Below are 12932 nucleotides of genomic sequence, written 5' to 3' on the forward strand. Positions count from 1 at the left end.
ACTTAAGTGCACGAAGTAGCAAGTATCTTTGTTTGGTTACCTAGATCACAAGGAAGCTATAAATCATAACGACACTGTAACATTAAGATAACCACTGCACTAAACTAAAATGAATCGGTGATTTGCAGGTAGTTGGTTTTTTACCTAAATTGTATTTGACTTGCTTAGGCAAGAGGGTCTCTGCCCGAGTGCATCATTTCCGTAGCTTCTTGTGGGAGGGAAGTGGCACTTCTTCATTGTCTGATGTAGGTTTACTGGTGAGCAGTGAGGACACTAATATTTGGTATTGTGAAAATCTCACCACCATTGAGGAAGGGGTGTTTTGGGGGAGGGGAATCTAGACATACTCCTTTGGGAAATGTTATTTAACTGGATAAATAAACAGCCTTAGAGAAAATTCATGGGTTGAGTGCGTGTTTGTTATGTCATGTCAGTGATTGCAAAATAGTGAAATTTACTATGAACTAGGCAGTTTGAGTCTGAGTGCGTACCCTGATAAGGTTGGGAAGGTTGTCATAATTCCGTTGTATCCTCTCCTGAGGCAAACTGATCTACAGCAGTTGTAACTGGTCCTTTTGTAACTGGTCCTTGGTATTCTGGCACTAGGACGGAGTTGATGTGCAATCTAGGCCCACAGCATGTTCTGTCGGGGCAGACCTGGGGATTTTACTGATCACTGGAGTACCTCAAAGTCATGCAGACAGTTCTTAAAGACACATGCCATGTGGAACTAAGCATCGTCCTCTAGAAAAATGGCACCACGATACTGGTGCACGAGAGGCAATATGTAAGATTGCCGGATATCCAGGACGAACAATTTTGCTATCGGAGCCCCCCCTCCCCTGAATCTCTTGCCAGCAGTGACCAGACGTCATAAGGAATGGCTCCTTACTGTCGTGCCAGAAGTAAGACCTCTGTTCCTGGATTAGGACTTCTCGGCAGGCTGTCACCATACTTGCTGACGGTGGTCATTGAGGGTAATGCAGAACTGTGATTTGGTGCTGAACACAGTGTGAAACCATTCGCCAGCACTCTGTGCTTTCCAGTCGTGGCACCACTCCAGATGAAGCCATTTGTGTTGTGTTAACAGCAGCATACACATAGCATGTTAATTCTGTAGTCTTGCCGCTGCTAGCTGTCAACCGACGGTTTGGGATGCCACGGAAGGTTGCAGGGAGTCAATTACTTGTTCTGAGATGGCAGGTGCAGATGCGAAGAGGTTAGGATATACTCGGTGCAGAAACGGTGGTCCCCTGACGTGGCGATCAGATGAAGTCAATCGAAAGTTCAATGAGACGTGTGCCTGCATCACATTTTTGTGCAATCTACTTCCATGCCACTGTCACACCTAATTGTCCGACAACCACAATGAAACCTCAAATGGATAAGTGGCACTCCCTGTCCTTCAGTGATCACCCTGCACAAGAACCTTATACACCTTACCAGCCCTGGAAACAACATTAAACACGAACGACACTAATGTACTCTGTTCGATGCTCTGTCTTAGAGTATTGCAACTCTTACATACCTGTCCGCAGCTCGTGGTCTCAGTCGCGTTCTAGATTCCCGAGCATGGGGTCCTGGGTTCGATTCCTGGCAGGGTCAGGTATTTTCACCTGCCTTGAGATGACTGGGTGTTTGTGTTGTCCTCATCATTTCATCCTCATTCATGAAAGTGTCGAGATTGGGCTGAGCAAAGGTTGGGAATTTGTACAGGCACTGATAACCGCGCAGTTGCACGCCCCACAAACGAATCATCATCATCTTAATCTTACATACCTACAAATGGTGTGTATGTGTAAGAGTTATATTGACACCCAGCCATTTGTTCCGCATGTTATCTCCTCCTCCTCCTCCTCCTCCTCCTTCTTCAAACGGTGTTTGTTTGTACAAATTAAAAACTATGAGATCATGTTAGATCTAACACTGACGAAATTAGCTAATAGTGTGTGATTTGTATGATGAGATATAAAGTTGGATGGCGAAGGTTTGTGTGCCTTATACGTTAGTAGAAGTACTTAGTTACTCCCGTGCCACGTCTTTTGGGAAGGTAGGCATTTAGGCTGACTCAGAAGTTCAGTGATGGGGCTTGTACAGAAGGAACGGGAAAATAGTTGTCTATTATATTTGAATATTATAATTACCTGGGCTCTTCAAAATTTGTTGAAGGTAATATACATAATAATGGTTGCAAATATTTCTGATCATGCTTATAAGCGGACTAGCTGTTTGCCCATGCTTTGGAACAGGAGTTGAAGAACGGGCTGTAAACACAGTTCATTTTTATGGGAATTGGCTGCTGGGGTAGTATTGGCTTGTGTATCGTGAATAGCCAGTGGGAGGGGTAGTAAGTATTCACGTGGAGTCGTATAAGGAGTGCATCTGTAAAAGTTGGAGAATTTTGGATAGCGGATATGGTATACAATAAATGGCTAAGTGCTCCACATATCAACCACGCAGTTCTGTATCTGACTACTTTTTTGACCATCTACAACAAAATTCCAGTGGAACATGCTTGGTTAATTAATTTATTACCAACAGTGTTATACACTATATACTCCCGATTATTCAGGTTAACGTGGAGGAGAAGATGCACAAATAATCGAAAAACGTGTATAATCTAGGTATTTTCGAATATGTGTTTGGGACAATGTCTATTGGATTAGCAGTAGCGGCAGTGTCGGTGGCTGACGTCTGTGTGCACTCACGGGCGGCTTGGTGACTTGGCGCAGTCATTTCCCACTGCTTCTCCAGCTTAGTGTCCACAGCTGTCCCTGACAGTTACTGCATATAGTGAAGGTGCTTTACCGGATAAACAACATTACCTTCTAAGATATAAGACAATAATTAGAATTCATTTAGTGTGTTGTAATTGTCACTGGTGTAGTCACATGATGTTACTGGAAACTCATCCCAGCTATTTGTAACAATATTGTTCAATACACAATACCAGCAATTTTCTGTGTGAGGGGTTGAAACAGGCAAGCTCCGTCACTGGCAAATGGCGCAAGCATCTGACAGCAGTATTTGCATGTTTACATTTATCATTTATACAGCTGTTTGTAGTTTCTGTATCCATTAAATATTAGTTGTTGAAGAGAGCATAATATAACCCTAGGTTATTTACCATTATCTCAAAAAACACACACACACACACACACACACACACACACACACACACACACACAGACAGTTGGTGTTGTCCAACAAAGTTGTGAAATAAACTATTAGCACTTGTCAAGTCATGAATCACCCTGTCTTGTTATGTTACTACATATCATTTACACTCGTAGCTACGTGAATTATTTTCTTGTATCGTCTGCCACTGGAGTTTGTTGAGCATCTCTGTAATGCTGTAGAGTGTACTAAACAATCCTACAACAAAACATGCCACTCTTCATTTGATCATCTCTCTGACTTCTATCAGTGCTATTTGCTAAGGCTCCCAGGTTGATGATCAGTACTGGAGAATGTCAGACAAGTGCATTATAAGTCATTTCTTTAGTGGATGAATAGTTTCCTTAAAGATTCTGCATATGAATCTGTCTAGCATCTACTTTTCCTGCTATTTATTTTATGTGGTCATTCCACTTGAGGTTGCTCAGGATAGATACGCCTTCATTTTTACAGTTAGTTGTTGTTTCCAAAAATTTGTCACCAATAGTGTAGGTGTACAGTAGTGGATTTCTTTTCCTGTGTATGTGCAGTATGTTACATTTATTTACATTCATGGTCAGCTGCCAGTCTATGCATCATCCTTACACTAGTAATAAAGATCCAGAACTGGCTCAGCTTGTAATTAAAGGCTCTGAAGTGGAGTCACCACAGAATATATATTAAAATAAATTCCTGAACAACATTTTACAGATTTACATCATCAGGACACATTTTGCATACCTTCCACATGGATTTAAATAACGCCAGTCAGTGCTTTTGGGACTGTTGAAATGTGATGTCAAGCAATATTTATTATTATACATAACTGGGTCTAGATTGAGATCTAGCATCTATTCCACAATGCCAGGTCTTGTAGGCGACGACATCTCGGTCGGCGAAAGATTAGAGTCCAGGTAGAGAGGCATTTTCACATCGAACAATAGCAAGGGTAAACCATCCGCTTCCAGTATTCCCTGTGCCAGCATCGAGACTAAATTTAACTCGACATCCACGGAAAAATATAGGTCCATTCAATATAACACTTTGTGCAGTTCCATTTGTGCCAAGTTTATTTTCAAGGCTTAAGATGTGTATGTAGACAGGCATGCGGTGGCGGTGTTGACGATACACACGTCAATGAGGCATAGTGCTTCAATGCTGTTGCAGATAGAGCTCACAGCAGAATGATTCTGCTGGCGTGCACTGCCCGCTTATATAGGGAGCGCAAGACCTTGTTATGTCATGCGCTGATAACGGACTTAGACTCTGCAGGCACCAGCGAGAAAGCGTTATCCCGGATGCGCATACGGGGTGTTCTAGAGTACGCGCGTCCGCTGGTGCGCCAGCCTGGCGCCGAGCCAAGCGGGTTGCGTGCCTTGAAATGCTGCTTAGCTCTATGCAGCAGAGGTTTGGGGGAGTGGTCTGTATTGGGTACAGCTTTTGTGGCTGGCCCACAGGCTCTGGTCGTTCAGCTTAAGTGTGTCCTACTAACCTCCACACACACTTCATGATCCACTGCTTCTACCAAAAGAGAAGTAGAACAAAGCGTGCAAAATGTGTTCCGTTACTTTGATTTCCTTGCTTGCTGACACTGTTCACAGGTAATGTGTGTTATTGTTTCTCTTTTTGTGAGGGTATTTGGCCTGAGTGAAGTGAGCTATACTATCTGAGTAACTGCAGTGTACCAAAAGTTCAAAAACAGCACGGTATGAATTCAGTATGTAATGTATCAGATAAAAATTTGGAACATGCCTATAGGATAAAAGTGAAGGAACTTGGGGTGCCCAGACCAGAACTGAAAATTAATCAATAACAAAAACAGTGTAAGTCCAGGCAAGAGTAAGCACAAAATTTTAACAAAACAAGGTGCAATGCAGCTGAGTGGTCGTGTGGTTGTGAACTAAAAAACGCATTTTTCTGTTTCACCTGTCTTGTGACAAACGGGTGTGATAATGCTTGTACGGGTGAGAGCATCAGACTTAAAAAAATTTCACACTATGCTGAAAAACACAGTTCTAGTGAAAAACATTGAAATGGTTTTATTGAATTGTCAGTGCTAGGAAGAGTGGACATAATGTGTGAACTAGACAGTGCTTACCACCGTAACATAAAAGACATACAGTGAAAATGTCTCAAAAAAACTGGTATATCTTGAGCAAACTAATGGATTGCATTAAATCTTGCAGAAAATTCCAAGAACGCAGCAATTTTTCGAGGACTAGAACGAAGGCATATTGAAGCAGCACGATTCAAAATCAGGAAATGGGTTTTTCTTAGGCCTTTCCAAATCAGTTCAAAATGAACTGTTAGAATCAATTTACAAAGTATGCCTAAAGCTGATCAGGAATGAACTGTTGAAGACAAGTTTCCTTGCTATCGAAGTTGACAAAACCACTGATAGTGCAAATTTGTCACAACTGGTTGTAATTATTCGCTATGAGCCGCTGGGGAAAATTAACAAAAGATTTATTTCTTTTGTACGACCAAAAAGTCACACTGCAGGATATGTAACAGCAGCTGTTTGCAGCGAGCTAGAGAAAATGAACGTAAATGAAACGCCTCTGAAACTGATAGCTCATTGTTATGATGGTGCTCCTGTTATCAGTGGCCAGAAAAGTGGAGTTAAAATCAGAATTAAAGCAGAATGAGATTTTCACTCTGCAGCAGTGTGTGCACTGATAGGAAACTTCCTGGCAGATTAAAACTGTCTGCCAGACCGAGACTCGAACTCGGGACCTTTGCTTTTCGTGGGCAAGTGCTCTACCAACTGAGCTACCCAAGCAAGACTCACGCCCCGTCCTCACAGCTTTACTTCTGCCAGTACCTCGTCTCCTACCTTCCAAACTTAACAGAAGTTCTCCTGTTATGTTTGGAAGGTAGGATACGAGGTACTGGCAGAAGTAAAGCTGTGAGGACGGGGCGTGAGTCGTCTTGGGTAGCTCAGTTGGTAGAGCACTTGCCTGCGAAAGGCAAAGGTCCCGAATTCGAGTCTTGGTCCGGCAGACAGTTTTAATCTGCCAGGAAGTTTCAGAATTAAAGCAGTGTATAAAAATGCCCACTCCATTCACTGTTGTGAGCATCAGTTAAATTTAGTTGTTGGAAGTTGTGTGACAGGCAGTAAGCAAGAGCGAATCTTCTTCAGCAGCTTGGAAGGAATTTGTACCCTTATTTTGCCAGACTCCTAAACACATTGCTGTTCTTGATGAGATAGTGAAAAAAACGTATTCCTACTTGTCCTAAGTCCATCAGATGGAGTTTCAAATCACAGAGTGTAACAACTATAGTGCGTTTAAAATTAGTTGCTACTTTCGAAAGTTCAGTATGGAGCAAGTGGAGGGAAGTGTAGTTGCCAACATGTGCTGAGCACTTTAGCAGGTGATGATAATGCCAGGCCTACTGGGTGTGGAACCCATCAGTCTTGTTTGTCTGCATGGACAGCAAGCTTCGGAAGTGGCCGATCTCAAATGATTCAGTAGTAAATTCTGATTCTCGCACATTTTATAGTTTATTTCAACGAAAATAATCAATTACTGATAATTCAATGTAAATGGACAGATAAAAAAATCTACTCACCAAACAGCGGCAGGGGGGAACACACACAAAAAGATTTAACTTTTACAAGCTTTTGGAACCAGTGGCTCCTTCCTCTGGCAGAAGAGTTGAAGGGGAAGGAAGCGGACTGGAGAGGTTTACGGACCGGAAGCACCTGTCTCTTCGAAAAAATATGTCCGTACGATAAATCGTGCTGTAAACCCACACCACACAGTGAGCTTTTCAGGATGAAATGGTACTGTTTGATTTGCTTGTGGATTTTCTGTTGCCCATATTCGACAATTCTGTAAATTGACTATCCTGTCAGATGGAAGTGGGCTTCATCTGCCCACAAAATCTTCCACGGCCAATCATTGTCCAACTCCATGTAAGCAAGAAATTCTAAAGCAAAGGTCTCGCTTGCTGGCAGGTCAACTGGAAGCAACTCTTTCACATTAGTAATTTTGAATGGATAGCAAAGAAGGATGTTCCACAGGATTTTACGCACCGTGCTCACGGTTATGTCCAATGTTTGGGCAATTCTCTGTACACTACGCATTTTTACACCTCCACTCGTCTCATCTTGCATTGCTGTGGCCACTGCTTTCACTGACGTCAAATGAATTCATCTCCTCCCTCTAACAGGTTGCAGACCTAAAGAACCCATCCTTTCAAATTTCGGAAGTATTTTCTCCAGACCCACGGCAGTCACTGGAACAACGCCTTTTTTCAAATGTTTAAGTGAACTTCTGCAGAGCGATGTGTGCACAGTCATCATTTTTGTGATACAGCTTTACAAGTAGAGCGCAATCCTGCATTGAGACAGTCATGGTGAATGCCGTATTTGCAAAAGGAGGAAAAGCAGTGCACTCTATTGATCAATTTCTACACTATTTTTTTCTTCTGCCCTACGTTCTCCCCTTTCTCTGATAATATTCTGTTGCAATTTCTGACCAGCGGTGTTATTTCTAAAGCGTTTTGAAAGTTTAACTTTTATCTAACGCTCAATACCACGTAGTTCTGTTGATCTGCCGATGGGGGACACTTTCCCTACCACACTGCCAGTGATTCGGTTGGTTAAGCCAGCTCACCATTGGTGTTACCTGGGCAACGCTGTTGCATTCCCTCCGGTGAGCCAAACATCGTAAGTTGCAACTGATGTTAAACGCACTGTATACACAAATACCAGAAGGAAATTGAGTTCAAAAAATTGTTCAAATGGCTCTGAGCACTATGGGACTTAACATCTATGGTCATCAGTCCCCTAGAACTTAGAACTACTTAACCTAACTAACCTAAGGACATCACACAACACATAGTCATCACGAGGCAGAGAAAAATCCCTGACCCCGGAAATTGAGTGCATGCAAAAATAATTGATGATGATAGTAATGATGACAAGATAAGTAATGATAGCCTTGTGGCTATGGGACTCGAGAGTTCCCTCCAAGATGAAGATTTCCTATATATATATATATATATATATAAAAACAAAGATGAGGTGACTTACCGAACAAAAGCACTGGCAGGTCGATAGACACACAAAATTCAAGCTTTCGCAACAAACTGTTGCCTCATCAGGAAAGAGGGAAGGAGAGGGGAAGACGAAAGGAAGTGGGTTTTAAGGGAGAGGGTAAGGAGTCATTCCAATCCCGGGAGCGGAAAGACTTACCTTAGGGGGAAAAAAGGACAGGTATACACTCGCACACACGCACATATCCATCCACACATACAGACACAAGCAGACATATTTAAAGACAAAGAGTTTGGGCAGAGATGTCAGTCGAGGCAGAAGTGTAGAGGCAAAGAAGTTGTTGAAAGACAGGTGAGGTATGAGTGGTGGCAACTTGAAATTAGCGGAGATTGAGGCCTGGCAGATGACGAGAAGAGAGGATATACTGAAGGGCAAGTTCCCATCTCCGGAGTTCGGATAGGTTGGTGTTGGTGGGAAGTATCCAGATAACCCGGACGGTGTAACACTGTGCCAAGATGTGCTGGCTGTGCACCAAGGCATGTTTAGCCACAGGGTGATCCTCATTACCAACAAACACTGTCTGCCTGTGTCCATTCATGCGAATGGACAGTTTGTTGCTGGTCATTCCCACATAGAATGCATCACAGTGTAGGCAGGTCAGTTGGTAAATCACGTGGGTGCTTTCACACGTGGCTCTGCCTCTGATCGTGTACACCTTCCGGGTTACAGGACTGGAGTAGGTGGTGGTGGGAGGGTGCATGGGACAGGTTTTGCATCGGGGGCGGTTACAAGGATAGGAGCCAGAGGGTAGGGAAGGTGGTTTGGGGATTTCATAGGGATGAACTAACAGGTTACGAAGGTTAGGTGGACGGCGGAAAGACACTCTTGGCGGAGTGGGGAGGATTTCATGAAGGATGGATCTCATTTCAGGGCAGGATTTGAGGAAGTCGTATCCCTGCTGGAGAGCCACATTCAGAGTCTGGTCCAGTCCCGGAAAGTATCCTGTCACAAGTGGGGCACTTTTGTGGTTCTTCTGTGGGGGATTCTGGGTTTGAGGGGACGAGGAAGTGGCTCTGGTTATTTGCTTCTGGACCAGGTCGGGAGGGTAGTTGCGGGATGCGAAAGCTGTTTTCAGGTTGTTGGTGTAATGATTCAGGGATTCCGGACTGGAGCAGATTCGTTTGCCACGAAGACCTAGGCTGTAGGGAAGGGACCGTTTGATGTGGAATGGGTGGCAGCTGTCATAATGGAGGTACTGTTGCTTGTTGGTGGGTTTGATGTGGATGGACGTGTGAAGTTGGCCATTGGACAGGTGGAGATCAACGTCAAGGAAAGTGGCATGGGATTTGGAGTAGGACCAGGTGAAACTGATGGAACCAAAGGAGTTGAGGTTGGAGAGGAAATTCTGGAGTTCTTCTTCACTGTGAGTCCAGATCATGAAGATGTCATCAATAAATCTGTACCAAACTTTGGGTTGGCAGACTTGGGTAACCAAGAAGGCTTCCTCTAAGCGACCCATGAATAGGTTGGCGTACGAGGGGGCCATCCTGGTGCCCATGGCTGTTCCCTTTAATTGTTGGTATGTCTGGCCCTCAAAAGTGAAGAAGTTGTGGGTCAGGATGAAGCTGGCTAAGGTGATGAGGAAAGAGGTTTTAGGTAGGGTGGCAGGTGATCGGCGTGAAAGGAAATGCTCCATCGCAGCAAGGCCCTGGACGTGCGGAATATTTGTGTATAAGGACGTGGCATCAATGGTTACAAGGATGGTTTCCGGGGGTAACAGATTGGGTAAGGATTCCAGGCGTTCAAGGAAGTGGTTGGTGTCCTTGATGAAGGATGGGAGACTGCATGTAATGGGTTGAAGGTGTTGATCTACGTAGGCAGAGATACGTTCTGTGGGGGCTTGGTAACCAGCTACAATGGGGCGGCCGGGATGATTGGGTTTGTGGATTTTAGGAAGAAGGTAGAAGGTAGGGGTGCGGGGTGTCGGTGGGGTCAGGAGGTTGATGGAGTCAGGCGAAAGGTTTTGCAGGGGGCCTAAGGTTCTGAGGATTCCTTGAAGCTCCGCCTGGACATCGGGAATGGGGTTACCTTGGCAAACTTTGTATGTGGTGTTGTCTGAAAGCTGACGCAGTCCCTCAGCCACATACTCCCGACGATCAAGTACCACGGTCGTGGAACCCTTGTCCGCCGGAAGAATGACTATGGATCGGTCAGCCTTCAGATCACGGATAGCCTGGGCTTCAGCAGTGGTGATGTTGGGTGTAGGATTAAGGTTTTTTAAGAAGGATTGAGATGCAAGGCTGGAAGTCAGAAATTCCTGGAAGGTTTGGAGAGGGTGATTTTGAGGAAGAGGAGGTGGGTCCCACTGTGACGGAGGACGAAACTGTTCCAGGCAGGGTTCAATTTGGATGGTGTCTTGAGGAGTCAGATCATTAGGAGTAGGATTAGGATCATTTTTCTTCGTGGCAAAGTGATACTTCCAGCAGAGAGTACGAGTGTAGGACAGTAAATCTTTGACAAGGGCTGTTTGGTTGAATCTGGGAGTGGGGCTGAAGGTGAGGCCTTTGGATAGGACAGAGGTTTCGGATTGGGAGAGAGGTTTGGAGGAAAGGTTAACTACTGAATTAGGGTGTTGTGTTTCCAGATTGTGTTGATCGGAATTTTGAGGTTTTGGAGGGAGTGGAGCTGGAAGTGGGAGATTGAGTAGATGGGAGAGACTGGGTTTGTGTGCAATGAGAGGAGGTTGAGGTTTGCTGGAAAGGTTGTGAAGGGTGAGTGAGTTGCCTTTCCGGAGGTGGGAAACCAGGAGATTGGATAGTTTTTTGAGGTGGAGGGTGGCATGCTGTTCTAATTTACGGTTGGCCTGTAGGAGGATGCTCTGAACAGCCGGTGTGGATGTGGGAGAGGAAAGATTAAGGACTTTTATTAAGGATAGGAGTTGACGGGTGTGTTCATTGGCTGAGTTGATGTGTAGGTGAAGGATTAGGTGGGTGAGGGCAATGGATTGTTCAGTTTGGAACTGGTATAGGGACTGATGGAAGGAAGGGTTGCAGCCAGAGATGGGAACTTTGAGTGTGAGGCCTTTGGGGGTAATGCCAAATGTCAGACAAGCCTGAGAAAATAAAATATGCGAGCGTAATCTGGTTAGGGCGAAGGCATGTTTGCGAAGGGAATGTAAATAAAACTTAATGGGGTCATTGTGGGGGTGTTGTGAGGGTGACATGGTATTAGAAGGTGGAAAGTGTAACACGAGGTGAAATGAAAATGAAAATGAAAATATATGGGGAGAGATAAAGGTGAACCGGAAAGAAACTGGAGATCTGGAATGAGAAAAGGCGAAAAGGTGTTGGTTACGGCTGGGCTATGTTGGACTTGGGTTGGTAGACAACGATGTGCATAAAGGTTAGGTGGTTGTGTTGCCGCCAAAACACGTTAAAGGACGGAGAAATTCGGGAAAATTTCGAAAAAACTGCTTGTAGTATATTAAAAGGAGTGGTATTGTGGTGGCAGATTATGAAAATGAGGCTAACAATTGTCTGACGAAGAAATAATGGCGTTAAAACCCGTGGGAAGCAGCTAAAAATGATCAGTGATGTGGGAAAAACGGAAATGGAAATAAAGCGAAAGTTATTAGAACTGGCCGAAATGGTTGTTTAAAAGGTGAAAGGAGCTGTTTGTGAACTAGAAACGGTGGATATTATAGCGGCGGTAGTGCTGAAACCGGCAAAAAAATATTTTTTTTGTTATGGTTTGGAAGTAGGTTACGTATTATTGAGTATATATATAGGCGGGATAAAATAGTATAGCAGATTACGGTAAAAAGGAGAAGTGAATACAAAGTGAAACTACTGGCAAAAACAGAAAGAGGAAAATAAGACGACAGCCCTCGTCAAAGATTTACTGTCCTACACTCGTACTCTCTGCTGGAAGTATCACTTTGCCACGAAGAAAAATGATCCTAATCCTACTCCTAATGATCTGACTCCTCAAGACACCATCCAAATTGAACCCTGCCTGGAACAGTTCCGTCCTCCGTCACAGCGGGACCCACCTCCTCTTCCTCAAAATCACCCTCTCCAAACCTTCCAGGAATTTCTGACTTCCAGCCTTGCATCTCAATCCTTCTTAAAAAACCTTAATCCTACACCCAACATCACCACTGCTGAAGCCCAGGCTATCCGTGATCTGAAGGCTGACCGATCCATCGTCATTCTTCCGGCGGACAAGGGTTCCACGACCGTGGTACTTGATCGTCGGGAGTATGTGGCTGAGGGACTGCGTCAGCTTTCAGACAACACCACATACAAAGTTTGCCAAGGTAACCCCATTCCCGATGTCCAGGCGGAGCTTCAAGGAATCCTCAGAACCTTAGGCCCCCTGCAAAACCTTTCGCCTGACTCCATCAACCTCCTGACCCCACCGACACCCCGCACCCCTACCTTCTACCTTCTTCCTAAAATCCACAAACCCAATCATCCCGGCCGCCCCATTGTAGCTGGTTACCAAGCCCCCACAGAACGTATCTCTGCCTACGTAGATCAACACCTTCAACCCATTACATGCAGTCTCCCATCCTTCATCAAGGACACCAACCACTTCCTTGAACGCCTGGAATCCTTACCCAATCTGTTACCCCCGGAAACCATCCTTGTAACCATTGATGCCACGTCCTTATACACAAATATTCCGCACGTCCAGGGCCTTGCTGCGATGGAGCATTTCCTTTCACGCCGATCACCTGCCACCCTACCTAAAACCTCTTTCCTCATCA

The 12932-nt window shown here is 44.6% G+C and overlaps 1 protein-coding gene and 1 non-coding gene across 2 annotated transcripts in view; one reads left to right on the forward strand and one right to left on the reverse strand.

The window, feature by feature from the left end:
* LOC124802996 (RING finger protein 44-like) overlaps positions 1–12932 on the forward strand; it is a 127441-nt gene that overhangs the window by 70280 nt on the left and 44229 nt on the right. The gene's annotated exons all lie outside the window — the stretch shown is intronic.
* On the reverse strand, positions 5865–5939 carry Trnar-acg. The gene has a single exon. It is a non-coding gene; the product is annotated as a tRNA-Arg (tRNA).

The sequence above is a fragment of the Schistocerca piceifrons genome, chromosome 6 (genome assembly GCF_021461385.2).
Source record: "Schistocerca piceifrons isolate TAMUIC-IGC-003096 chromosome 6, iqSchPice1.1, whole genome shotgun sequence".
NCBI lineage: Eukaryota > Metazoa > Arthropoda > Insecta > Orthoptera > Acrididae > Schistocerca > Schistocerca piceifrons.